The sequence below is a fragment of the Benincasa hispida genome, chromosome 5 (genome assembly GCF_027475165.1).
Source record: "Benincasa hispida cultivar pf3 chromosome 5, pf3_genome.v1.1, whole genome shotgun sequence".
Lineage (NCBI taxonomy): Eukaryota > Viridiplantae > Streptophyta > Magnoliopsida > Cucurbitales > Cucurbitaceae > Benincasa > Benincasa hispida.
The window spans coordinates 56,548,067-56,562,979 of record NC_143482.1 but is presented as its reverse complement, the minus strand read 5'-3'; positions in this window follow the sequence as shown (position 1 = coordinate 56,562,979).

Below are 14,913 nucleotides of genomic sequence, written 5' to 3'. Positions count from 1 at the left end.
ATGATTAGTAAGTCGATCATTCACAGGTTATTCGTAATTATAGCTAGGTTAAAATTACTGTTTTATCCTTATAACTACATCTTGCTTCTTAAGTCTCATTGGTCGGCTAATGAACAATTGGTTTATGGTTCAACCAACAAATTGATTCCCTCTCAAGCCAATGAGAGGGTGGGGCCCCTTATTCAAGACCCGAAGTCAGCACTTAAGAGAAAAACCTATCTACTATCCTAGAATCGGGTAGGAGCAAATTCTATCTTGCAAGAATATGTCCCCAACTATCTACTGGTCTTACCCCTAAAATGGAAGGCTTATTGAGTCCACGATGTTGAGCCATTCTCACCCATGCAAATTAAAGGATAATCCTGAATAAAAAGAAGTTCATAGTTAGCTCAGGATTAAGATCGAGTTACCTATGTCATTGAATTAAAATAGTCAGTCTTATCAGTAAACGGTGTTATAAAGTAAAAGTGACTATTTTGTGGTCCAGTCTTATGCAAACTCATTGCATAGGACGTCCTCACTCCCATATCTCCACATGAATGATTCAGAATCACATCATTTATACCAAATACAAAGTGGGTCGCATCCATAGTGTCCCCAAGTTAAGATACCTAGCCTTATCCCTATACTATAGACCGTTTTGACTATATACTCGAACTTGATCCATTTTTATGTCTCCACGTATAGTTCAAGCATTCATATCATAGCCAGGGATTCATTTAATTTATTGAATTTAGGGTTAAAAATGTGCAATTCACATATTCAATATCATTTTTACTAAATAATCTCAATAACAACTTTATTGTCAAATAGAATATGTTTAATTTTTGCAAACCACAAGTTTTAGGATATACAACCCAACAAACTCCCACTTGGACTAAAAATCCAATGGGGTTACATATATACAATGATGAATATGAGAGAAAAACATAAATACAATAAACTAGGGCATCACATACCCACAACTTCTTCTACATGCCCTAGATTTATACAACCTGTAGTCCTAGACTTACTAGGTCCTCAAACACTTCAGCCATGAGGGTCTTAGTAAACTGGTCAGCAATGTTGTCTTTTAAGGCTATCTGCATGATGATCGCATCTCCTCGATGTATGATCTCCCTGATGATATGGTATTTACATGTATTTTTCGCACTTATGGCTTCTAGGTTCTTTAGAATTAGCAACTGCTCCACTATTATCACAATAGAGAGTGATAGACATATGCATATTTGGAACTACTTTCAAATCAGTTAAGAACTTTCTAAGCAATACTACTTCCTTTGCCACTTTGCATGCAACCACCTACTCCGCTTCCATGGTGGAGTTAGCAATACCGCTTTGATTTATACTTCTCCAAACTATAGCTCCATAATCAGTGTATCTTGTAAGGATCAGATTTTTATTGTCATACACAAGCATATAGTTCTTCGTTCTCCTAAGATACTTGAGGATAGTTTTAACGGCAGTTCAATGATCATATCCAGGATTTGACTGAAACCTCTGACGATTCCTACTGCATAGCATATATTAGGTTGTATACACAACGTAGCATATATCAGACTACCAACTACTGATACATAGGGAATATGTTTCATGTTCTCAACTTCTTAAAGTGTCTTAGGACACCGTTCTTAAAAAATTGTCCCATGACAATTTTTATTAGACAGCCATCTAGGATGCACAAAGATAGGTGTAGCTAAGGCAACACCTAAGTATTTTTCTTTATAAAATAGTAGTATTAGGTGCAACCTACGTTGCAGATAATCCCATGTTTTCCCTTCTTTTACCCAACAAAAATCAAATAAGTTATTCTAAAAATTGTCAAATGGCAATATTTTATTCTTTTGTTAGAGATTTGATAAATAATAAAAATTTAAAAAATTTTGATTCATATTTTTTGTAATTGAATGCAAAATCATGTTGAATATATATTGTCATTGATAGTGTGTAAGTGCAACTAAAAAACCTTGTCATATCATACGAGTGGAGGAATGACAAATGAACTACAACTCTTAACATAAATATTAAAAATAATAATAATAAATAACTGTGAACTTTATTAATATTAGTTTAAGTTGTTCCTAATCTCATGCTTCACTTTCCTTTACCCAACAAAAATTAAATTAGCACATGAAAATTTTTATTAGACAACCACCTGCCTGCATTTTTAGCCAAAGCAGCACCTAAATATTTCTCTTCAGGAAAGAGCAATTATTACGTGCAGCCTAAATTGAAGCTAATCCCATACTTACCCTTACTTTATACACAAAAAAATTAAAAATCATCTTAAATAAACATGGCAATTTTTATTAGATCATTGTGTTTATATCAGATTTTCATAACTAATAAAAATTTTAAAAATAGTGATTCAAGGAAATAGATCATTTTATAATTGAATGCAAAATCATGTTGAGTGTATGTTGTCATTGATAGCGAAAGCCAACCCAAAATTTTTACAGGTAAGTTTATACTTTTAACTATCTTACCATCAATTAATTCATATCCTAAATTCGACAGAATTGGAGGCACATCAGTTGCCTTCGAGTACATGGTATGCACATATCTTAAGACAAATATAAAAAGTCAATTTCAAAATTTAGTAGTAAATTAGTTTATGTTGTAGCTAATCTCATATTCCCCATGAAGATTTAAAAAATTGGTATTTGCAATATTTTATAATTATTCGCAAAGTCATGTTAGGTGTATAGTGTCTTTGATAGTGTGAAAGTAAACTCAAATTTTTTGTACAGGTAGAATTTGAGACAAAAAGTTATCAAATACACGATGGAATTTGGAATTCTATACTAGAGCAATATCAAAGAAGATGATTAATGATAAATGAGACACAAATCTTAACATAAATATGAAAAATTAACTTCCAAATTTAATAATAAATTAGGCTAATTGCAACTAATTTCATATTCCTTTCTTTCTCATTTCATTCCAACTGTGGATTTTTTAGGAATTTTAATAAAACTTTTGCCTCCCCATTCCATAAGAATTTTTCAAAATAATGAAGTTGGGTTCATAACCAACGAAAATTGATAATTTAAAAATTGGATATTTTGAATTAATCTTTACCTTAGTATATTCTCATTTCTCCATGAATTGATGGAGATGCAATGTGGTTCTTTATTAAGAGCTCTAATAATGCTTGTTTAATGATTTTCTCTAATTACTCTATAGTCCAATAAATTGAGGGTCAAAGTTGAAGCTAAGTATCTCTTTATAATGCTGTCAAGATATCAACTAAGTATTTTTATTTAGAAAAGATTAATTATTAGGTGTAGTCTAAACTAAAGCTACTCTCATACTAATCATTCCTTTACACATAAAAAAAAATTAAAATATCATTTTAAAAAATTACCACTTAGATCGTTGTCATTGTGTTTGGGTCAAAGCTTTCATAAATAATGAAAATTTAAAAAGTTGTGATTCACAATTTTTTATAATTGAATGTAAAGCCATATTGGGTGTATACTCCTATCGGTAGGATGAAAGCACATGTTGATTTAAAATGAAGTTGTTGGGTGTATATCTTAAAACCTCATAGTTTTATGTTAGTTGAATAAATTGTTTGATTGATTTTATATTACTTATGCAATAATCCATTAACCTAAGATCCAAGGTTATATGATCTACCTTTAATCAATTAATCTCGTATCATTGGAGCTTCAATCTATAGGTCATAAGGTCCCTTCATGAGCTCATTGAGGACTGATGGGAATCAAATTAATTTTGGTGTGTTTTGAAATGTTTAAATTAATTAGAGGGAATTGGTTGTATAAGATACAGTTAAATAATGTAAATTGACACATTATATATTATAATGTATGTTAATACATTTTTATGATAGAAATAAATATTTGAATATGATTCAAACATTAATTATATGAATATGATTCCTATAGAAACTATATGTTAAAATTAATATGACTATGATTCATATTAAATTTATATATTTTATTGAGAGGTGTTATAATTTGAATATTATTCAATTATTATTTATATGAATATGATTCATATAAAATCTATAGTTTAAAATTAATATGAATTTTATTCATATTAATACCCTAGGTTATTTGAGTTAATAATAAACTATAGTTTATATTATATGTGATATAATATTGATTATAGGTTATATGTTATATGGGATATAACATATAGTTTAAATATATATTAAATGGTTAATATATATATATATATATATTAAATTCAAATTTTTTAATTTAAATTTATTAAAAATAAAGATGAGGGAGTTATAACTCCCTCACCATTTAATCTCTCCCTTTCTCATGCAAAAGTTGGAAGAGAGAGAAAGTTCTCTCTCTATGTCTCCTCTGGTTCTCCTTTTCTCTCTAAATTTTACATAGAAGAAAAAACTCTCAATGCTCTTTCCCTCACACTAAGATTGAGTGCAAGCTCACACCTCTGCATTGTTCTCGTCCTTGAGAATAATGGAGAAGACCCGGGGTGGTGTCTGTTCCTATTCGTTGAGTTTGTAGATGCCGAGTTCGTGAGATTGGGAGAAAACGACTTGATTTGATGAGGAGCGTGAAGAATTGGTCTTCAAAGGTGAGTGATTTCTTAATCTCTTCCTCTCTATTTTAACCGAGAAAAAAACATGCTTAGGTTTATGTTTTTCCATGGTTTCTGTCACTCTTAATTATATTGTAAAACAAAATTTAGAGATTGATGTGTCCAACTATGGGGAATTCCAATCCTTTCAAATTAACACAACCATAACCAAATACAAATCAAACAGAGAAAATAACAAGCAGTAGAAGAGAAGAGAGAACGCAGAGAAATTATTATGGTTTAATCTCGATGTGAGATTTACATCCACTCTTCAATGTTGGAAACTTCATTACTGAATTTTCAAGCAAAAATTACCGAGAATGAATACCTAAGAAATCCACTCAAGTACTGACTCCATATATTATACTTCATCCTCTATTTGAGGTGAATCATTTAGAGACAGATTGAAATGGTTGCCAATTAGAGTAGAAATAGATTTTGACTCGTGCATTCTAAACTTTTTAAAAAAATTTAAACAATAAGAATATTGGCTTAATTTAATCAAACGAAGTTTTCTATCTCTAGATATTTCAATCCTTAGTATCTTTTTTTATAGAACCTAGATCTTTCATCTCAACAACTCCATTCGGTTCTATTAATCTCATTCTTTTTAGGACTCGCAATCAACGTATCATCAACAAATCATTTATAAAAAATTGTCACATGACAATTTATATTAGACAATTACGTAGGCCACACAAAGATTGATGCCAACACCTAGTATTTCTCTTTAGAAAAGAGTAATGATTAAGTACAGGCTGTGCAGCCTATGTTGCAGCTAATCTCATACTCCATTTTATTCCATTTTATTTACACATAAGAAAAATCTTTAAAAATCATTTTTAAAAAATAGCCACATGAAAATTTTTGGTTCACAAAGATAGATGCAGCTAAAAAAACATTTAGGTCGCACCTAATTCTATGTAAAAGAGCAATGATTAGGTCGCAACTAATTCTATGCTTCTCTTCTCTTTTCACAAATAATAATAATAATAATAATAATAATAATAATAATATAAATCTTTTTTAAATGATAATGGAAAGAGAATGTCTCACTATTTTCATCGTTTTCTTTTGCAACAAGAATATTATTATTTTTTCTTGTCTACCTTGTGTTATTGTGTAAGGTTGTGGACATTTCCCTTATCTATCTTTGTAGTACACTACAAGCTATTTTCCTTGGTTGTTTTTTATATAATGAATTACTCTCTTTACCTTTGTCTTTTTTAATAAAGCAAAAATTAAGTAAATTAATAAAATACAAATGATCATTTACTTGTAATTCTTCAAAATTTGTAAGTAAATCATTTTGTTAATATAATTACTTCTAAAAACAAGTATGATAAAGTATAAATTAATCAAAATAAGAAAGAGAGAAAGGAGATGTAACTTGGAAATTAAAGAAGAGATAAGATGAATTCTATGTCCAACAAAGGACGACAAAGTGCTGCTCCTCCTATAATTTTCTATGATGCTTGATGGATGTGTATTAACTCGAATTTTTCTTTACACACAAAATTGAAACGTCATAGCTCGTAGTATCAATCCGAATCAGCATTACACATAGAAATGTAATTTTTTTTAGTTATTGAATCGTAATTTTTATTTTGATGTATGTATTTATCTTTTCTCTCTCTTCGGTTTTAATAATCATTTTAAGAAATTTACCTCTAAATAAAAATTTTGTCTGATATTTATATACAATCACTCAATAAGGATGAATTATTAAAATGACGACAATGTTTGCACTCAATTTAATATCAAATTTCAATTTGTTTGAGTTATTATCAAACTTCATTGCTTGTGATTGTTTGATAACCTTGAAAAGAAGTTGAAAAGCTTTGTTATTCATGGTAGGAACCAGTAAAATTAAAATATTAAAATGAGTATTTTTTTTTCAACAATATGTCATAAGACTCATAACAACTTGATAAAAGGGCAAGTTCTTAATTAAGTGTGGAGGCTTTTCACTATTAAAGAAAAAAAAAGGAAAAAAAAAAAAAGAAAAGAAACAAAAAAAACTTGTATATTTGTTATGTTTTTATTAGTATTCTGAATGACCAAATCATTCTATTAGTATTAGTGTCTACGTGGAATACTTATTTTGTTTAAGCCACTTTTTTTTTTAAAAAAAAAAATTGCTGTAAGATACGTGCAATGTGTCACAATCGCACTTTCGGAAACTTCATTTAGCAATTGTATGGTACTTGTTCTCGCTTACGAACAAGTCAGCCAATTCAAATACAAACAACCAATGGCACACCGGGTGCCTCTCGCAATCTCCACCCCCGTTCTGGGAGAAAACAGTTTTATAAAACGGGTTTGGAGAAAAGGTTTTCGCAAACTGTTTGATTGTAAGAATAGAGAAGAGAAAGATTATAGTAGGCTAGAAAGCAATAAGCAACAACAACAGCTTTATAACATACTACTCCGGGTATGGAGAAGTGATGGTTAGTCTTATCCCCATATAGTGCATTCTGAACAAAAATACATCCGCTACCCTTGCATATGGAAATAGGCGAGCGGTCACTCACTAAGAAAAGTACATATAAACCTAACTACCTAGCAAAAGAAAATACATGGGATGAAAGCATAGTAAAAAGAGGTGGAGGCGGTCATGCGGCCATGGGCAACACGCCTTGGACAAGCATGATCGTAACATTCTCCCCCACTCAATTAGTTGACGTCCCCGTCAACCGACTCTGCTCGAACTCAGCATACTGTTGAACAGTTGCCTGTGAGGCCTTCCATGCGCTCTCAACGAACTTTTCTATCTTAGAGGTTTCTCTACTTCTTTATGAACTCTTCCCAGCCTGGTCCTGGTTCTTCCGCTTTGTCGCTTCTTCCCCAAGTCTCTCGTTGGCTTCTTCTCCTGCCATTCTCTTTGCTGTGGCTTGCAGAGGGGTCACCACTCTACATCTCTCCTCGACATAGTTGGGATGATAGGGTTTCAGTCTACTTACGTGGATGACAGGATGAATCTCTATCCACGATGGCAACTGCACCCGATAAGAGGTTTTCTCAACCCTTTCGATGACTTCCACTGGTCCCTTAAAGTTGCTCATGAGGCGATATTCTCTTTGCCCACGACTTCAAACTGTCCCAGGCACAAATTCACCCGAACCCAATCTCCTGGTAGGAACTCTCGGTGTCTAGGATTCCTCCTTCTCCTTCTTCTCTTCTTTGGAGCCAGGGACTTGTGTAAACTGTCCGGCTCAACAACATGACATTGCTCCAAGACACGCAGAATGTTTTGGGGGGCCTTCTCTTCCGCGGTTTTGACTGACTCGTGGGTAACGTCTTTCTCCAACTAGAGGGTCAAGGTCATCCTTATCCCCTTCGACCTTCTGATCTCAGCATTCACAATGGTGGGCGTAGACCCGGTGATCATTAAACACTTGGTGAGGGGTATCGGTATTACCTTGTGCTCAAGCAAGAACTCCATTCCCAACAACACATGAAATTCATCCATCTTAACGATCACGAAATCAGCAGGGCCACTCCAGTCCCCTAACTTTACGACTGTCCTCTTTGCCATTCTTGTAATTGGCAAGGCCTCAGAGTTCACTGCTTTCATTTTACCTGCGGCTCCCTCCCACTGGAGATTAAGTCGTCTGGCTTCTGTTTCGAACATAAAATTATAGGTGGCCCCCGAATCGACCATGGTACTTTTGGCTGGTTTATGGTTGACCCAAGCATCAACATACATCAGTCCGCCTCCATGGGATCCCTTTTCTTCCCCTACATCCTTTTGGAGGGTAGCTAAATATCTCAGGACCCCAACCCGTGGGGTTCTATCTTCCTCTGCTTGCACATTCTCTTCTTCTGCCTGAACAACTTTCCCTTTCCAATCCAAAGCTAATGAGGCGTGGAAAGCATTAAAGGCGGCTCCTTCCGGAAATTCACTCACCTTGTGCAGACCCTTGCATATATAACAGGATAAGGGCCGATAAAAATTCTTCTGATTCTGCTCTTACCACGTATTTTCACTCGTTTGTTGAGGGGGTCTACTATCCCCATTGTTGTCTTTCTCTCCCCCACTGTTTCTCGATGGGCTCGGACCGTTGCTCTTTCTCCTTCTATTAGGGGATCTCGAGTGTTGCCTCATCTCCTGAGATTCATCGATCAAGTCAAATAACCGTTTGGCCACTGCGTATGCGGCTAGGAGATCTTGTATTCTCTGCTCATACAGTTTTGTTTTCGCCCACGCTTTGTCTTTTTCGGACATGTCTCTTATGTCCAACATCAATCTGAAATTTTTTTTCACGTAGTTCCTAATAGTATCAGTATGTTTCAATTCCCGTAGCTTGCGTCTTGCCAAAATCTCAACATTCTAGGGGAAGAACTGAGAACGCAACTCTTGTTTCAGTCTCTCCCACGTGTCGATGGTACACTGTCCCTCTTGGACATCCATGAAACAGGATCTCCACCATAACTTGGCATCCTCTGCTAGGTGCATCGTCGCTAGGCTGATCTTCGATTCTTCAGTCGCTGTGTTCGTAGCTCTGAAGTACTGTTCCATGTCAAAGATAAAATTTTCTAGCGCCTTTGCATCATAAGCCCCACAGAAGGGCTTAGGCTCGGGTACTTTTACCCTATTGAATTGGGCTGCACCCTCGACTGAGGCTTGATTTCTCACCGCTCTCATGGTGAGGTTAATTTTTGCACCAATGTCTACAATTCTGCCCGGATGACATCGATTGTGGCTCGAAAGTCCTCGGACATTTCGGTCACCATCTGAATGATCGCTCTCTGTGAGCTGTCTAGTTCTTTAACACGCTCTTCTATGGGGGCAATAGATCCCGACGAACAACCCCCATGCTCGAGAGGCCTATCCATCGTAGTTTTTGCCTCTAGGGTCTCAACCCTTGTCAACAATTCTCTGACGGGCATCCCGTCTAAGCGGCCAGCCACCGCATCAATTTCATCAGCCTTGTCGGCCATTTCCTGTAACCGATTCTCTAGAAACCGAACCTGATCAGGGACTTCTATTAAATAGAGCATTTGCTCTTCAATCTCGTCCAATCGGTCAACATGGGACTTGCCCAATTGCTTCGTAGCAGACATGATCGCAGCTTCTCAACTCTATGACCCGACGTGGCTCTGATACCAACTGTCACAATCGCACTTTCGGAAGCTTCACTTAACGATTGTGCGACACTTGTTCCCGCTCACGAACAAGTCAGCCAATTCAAATATGAACAGCCAATGGCACACTGGGTGCCTCTCGCAACCTCCCCGTTCTTGGAGAAAACGGTTTTATAAAACGGGTTTGGAGAAAAGGTTTTCGCAAATAGATTGATTGTAAGAATAAAGGAGAGAAAGATTGTAGTAGGCTAGAAAGCAATAAGCAACAGCAACAGCTTTATAACATACTACTCCGCGTATGGGGAAGTGATGGTTAATCTTATCCCCATATAGTGTATTCTGAACAAAAATACATTCGCTACCATTGCATATGGAAATGGGTGAGCGGTCACTCACTAAGAAAAGTACATATAAACCTAACTACCTAGCAAAAGAAAATACATAGGATGAAAGCATAGTAAAAAGAGGTAGAAGCGGTCATGTGGCCATTGGCAACATGGTCTGGATAAGCATGACCGTGACTCAATGCACGTGACTTGAAATGTCTATGATTTAGTTTTTATGACAATTTAAATTTTGATTGAATTTAACTGATAAATTTTTATTATGAACTTGAGTAATTAATGAATGTTTCTTTTTTTTTAAGTTAATTTATAATGTAAATGAGAGGTGTTGGATATGGTAAAAAAAAACTATGAGACATAATTTTTAACATAGAAATAAGATTTTTGAATAAGTATACTTATAATTAAGTCTAAATTTTAGAATATTAGTAAAAAGTAGAAAACAAAACAAGAAATGTAGAGCTAGAAGGAGATATTTATAGGCTTATTTTTCAAAAACTAAAAACTAACACTACAAGAAATTTGACCTACCATGACATAATTGTATAATAAATTTGAGAGGGGGGAAAGGAAAAAGTGTCACAAATGTGAAAATTCGCGTTTTTGACAGGAAAAGCGGAAGTTTTCAGATTTCTTATAATTCGTGATAATTTTAAAATGTCATCAATTGATGACATTTATTAATTGTTATTAGATATAATTAATAATTAATTTTTAATAAAAATATATTAAAACCCTAACTTAACATTATTTTCAAGAATTCGAAGTAGACTTTTCCTCTATCCCCTTCGACCAGTTGAACAGCGAAGCCAAACAGTCAGCTCCCGCGTTTCTTCATTTCCCTATTTTCATATCCATATCGGGCGTTTCCCCTACCCTCGTCACACATTCTCGGCGTTTCTTCATTTCCCTATTTCCATATCGAACGCTTTCTGGCGAGTCGAATTAGTCAGCCCCACGAACACTTTTCGACGTTTCTTTATTTCGCTCATCGTTCTCCATCGATACTCGTTGGTTGTCCTCCGTCGTTACTCACCGTCGTTCACCACCAAATTTTCAACGGTCATAGTCAAATAATCTACGCCCACACCAGAGTTGCTATTCGGAGCCAAACAGTTGTGGTGAAGTAATTATTTTCATTTTATTTTAAACCTTTGTTTTTAGATTTTACTTCTTTCTGTTTGACTTAATTAGATTTGTGTTTATTGGGTTTTACGTCCTAAAAACTCATAATTTGTAAAATAATAAACATTTTTTATAATCAATATACTTGTTATTGATCTCATAAATTGTATGAAAGTCTAAATCCAATAAATTAAGACCCATGACTATAGTATGAGTACTTTAACTTTATGTGGAGACATAAGAGTGGATCAAGTTCGAGTAAATAGTCAAAATGATCTCTGGTACATGAATAAGATTGGGTACCTTATTCTTGTAACACCATTGGATGCAGCCTACTCTGTAGTTGTTACAAAGAGTTGTAAAGTACTACAAACATTGTGATCCTAATTCATACATGTTATGACATGAGGAGTGGGGGCATCCTATGCAATGAGTTTGCATAAGATCAGGACCAAGAAATAAGTCACTCTTGCTTTATAATGTTGTTTACTATTTAAGACTGACTATTTCACCTAGATGACCTAGGTAACTTGATCTTAATCCTGAGCTAACTATGAACTTCTGTTTATTCGGGATTGCCCTTAGATTTGCATAGCTGAGAGTTGGCTCAACAGCGCCGACTAAATAAGACTCCCATTTCAGGGGTAAGACTACATAGATAGCTGGGGACATAGGATGAAAGATGGAGTTCACGCCTACCTGATTTAGGGATAAAAGAAATGTTATTCTTTCAAGTACTAAATCCAGGTCTTAAACAAGGGGTCTCACCTCTCACTAGATTGAGAGAGTTTGGTTTTGTGATTGGATCACAAACCAGTTGCTCATTAGAGAATCAGTATGGACTTGAGGAATAAGACGTAATCTCAGGGGTAAAACAGATATTTGACCCAACTGTTATTACGAACAACCTGTGAAGGGTCGACTTGCTAATTATGGTTAAATCATGTGGACATAATATATCTACAATGAGGGGTGTGTAACTATAGACTTTAGTGGGGTGACTCATTATTTAATGAATGGGGATTAATTTGGTCTAATGAGTTTAGCCAATTAATTTCGGATCGTTGGAGCCCATGATCTGTAGGTCCGTGAGGTCCCCCTACTAGCTCATAACGGACTAGCTCTAGAATAGCGTGATAAGTTAATTTAAAACATTCAAATTAGAATTAAGGGAATTAGTAATTATATGAGATATAATTACATGTTTAATTTTAGAATTAAACGGAATAGGAGAATTTATATATTTAAATATGATTTAAATATATAAAGATGGATATGTGTTAACATTAATTTCATATTTGATATTAAATTAATTAAGTTTTATTTAGTAATTTATTTATGAAATTAATTAAATTTTTCATTTTAAAATCAAAATAGATTTAATAAAATTAAATTTTGATAAAATTGAAAAAGAAAAAAAAAAACAAATAAAATGGAAAAAGAAGTTTTTCCATTATCCATCACTAAGTAGCTCACTCAAATGGCATTATATTTTGTCTTGTCTTCTCTAAGCATGAGCTGCAACTCATGCAACTCTTTTTTTTGCATGTTGATCTGCAATATAATGAAAAGATTGGAGTGAAAATCGGGCATGCAATCTATAGAGATTTTGAACTAGTTTGAAGAAAGAGTTCTTCAGCTATTTTTCTGCAGTGAGTTTTTCTCCTTTTACCCTTGATTCGAGCTTGTTTTGAGTTCCACAACTCAATCTGGAGCACTAAGAGAATAGTAGGGAAGATCTTGAGGTGGTCTACAACAAGATTTTGAGAAGATAGTAGTTGGTGAAGGAGCTTTGAATAAGTTCTACAAGAGGTATGTCTTGAAACTCACTTTTTTCTACAAAAGCATGCTTTATATTTTGCCAAAATTAGTGAACTTGAGTGCTTAGATAATTCTTGTGCTTCCGTTGCTGTTGATACAATCCTATAATTGGTATCAGAGCATCAAATAAGCATTCAATTTGGATTAATTTTGGTTTGGTGGGTGTTTTACATGAGAAATATGAAACTGGTGCATTGATATGGTTTTCTGAGTTTTGGTTGTTTAATTCTCTTTAATATCTCATTTAAATTTGTAATTGGCTCTTGCTTGATGAGCTTTAATGTGTTCTCAAGAGTCTGTAATTTATTTGGAGTCATTAGAGTTGAAATTAAGTTGTAAATCGAAGAAACAAGCGAAGAGGTCGAGCTGTTGTTCCAATTTTTCAGCTTCTGCTCAGAATCGTTGTTGAGGTTCCAGTTGCTAAACGATCGTCTAGCTCCAGACGCTATACGATGTGAAGAAAAGCTAGACGATCGTATAGCAATGGGCGCTGATCGTTGTGATTGTTGGTTTTTTGGCCCTTAATCTCAAATTAATTAATTTTAATTAATTAATTAATCAATGTTTTGATGATAACAAACTCAATTTTTAATTACTGAAAATCTTAGTGTTTTAATATATCCATAGCGTAGAGCTCGGAACAACGATTCCAACACCTCTTTAATCACTCAAATCAGAGCTAAAACGAAGACGATATGACCGAAACAAGTCTATAGAAAATACCGTGGTAGATGATGTGGCATAACCAGACCATTTGCATGTAGACATGTGGCAGCATATTGGTTGAATAATGGATCATTAAGAGATTAACATATGATGGACTTTTTATTTTTGGATTAACTTTAAAAAGAATGAATTTAAAAAGAAAATGAATTTAATATTATTTTATGTTTGTATCTAACGGCTAGTTTTTGACACATTGTATGTTTTTTTTTTTTTTTTTAGATTAATTTTAAAAAGAAAATGAATTTCAAAAGAAAAGGAATTTAATATTATATTTTTTTTGTATCTAACGACTAGTTTAGTTTAAAATCTCCACCATTGATTTTTCTTTTCCAAAATCTAATGGTCCAAATTAATTGTGGTTTTTAAGAAAAAAAATTTCATCTTTATATAAACCATCTTCTTCTCCAAATTTTAAACTAACAAATTACATTTCATAATCATCCAAAAACTCAAAAGTTCCATTGTTGCTCTCTCTAAGTTCCCAATTTTTTTTTTCTTTTCATCTTATTCTTGAGAGAATGTTATTGTACTGTGAGGATAAACTTGTTGTGTGCTTAAATTTATAAATCCACACTAGTGAGAGTTGTATTGTGTTCTTCAAAAATTCTAACATTTGTAACGGTTTGATCCTAAATCGTGGAAAGGATCGGGTTTGCTTTTGAATCCGTAAAAGGAGCGGTGGTGTAACGGTTGGGCTCTAATCCGTGGAAAGAGTCGGAAAGATTTTATTCAAATTCCCAAGAGGCGCTTGGGGAGTGGAGTAGGTCGAGTTTGACCGAACCACTATAATTGTGTCTTTTTCTCTAACTATTTCCTTTTTATTTTTTCAATTAATTTAAGTAATTTATTGTATGTTTTAGTTTGTTCTTATTTATTTACTAAAATTTGATAGAATTAAATTATCACATTTTTTGTCATCTTATTTGTTGCATAATTTGAATTTTTCTTATTATTTATAAGTGTATTAATTAGTTTAATTAGGTTAATTTTAAAAAAAAAAGTTTAATTAAACCTTATTCACCCCCCTCCCTCTAGGGTTGCCATATCGATTCAACAGTGATGTTGAACTCCAAACAATCGTGTACCTGCGGGAGCTAAACGATGCCTTCAATTTGCTATACAATAGCATTAAGCGATCGTTTAGCTTTGGCGTGGGAACTAAATGATACATTGAATTTACTATGTGATGGGACTATGCGAACGTTTAGCAACGATGTGCACTAAGCGATGC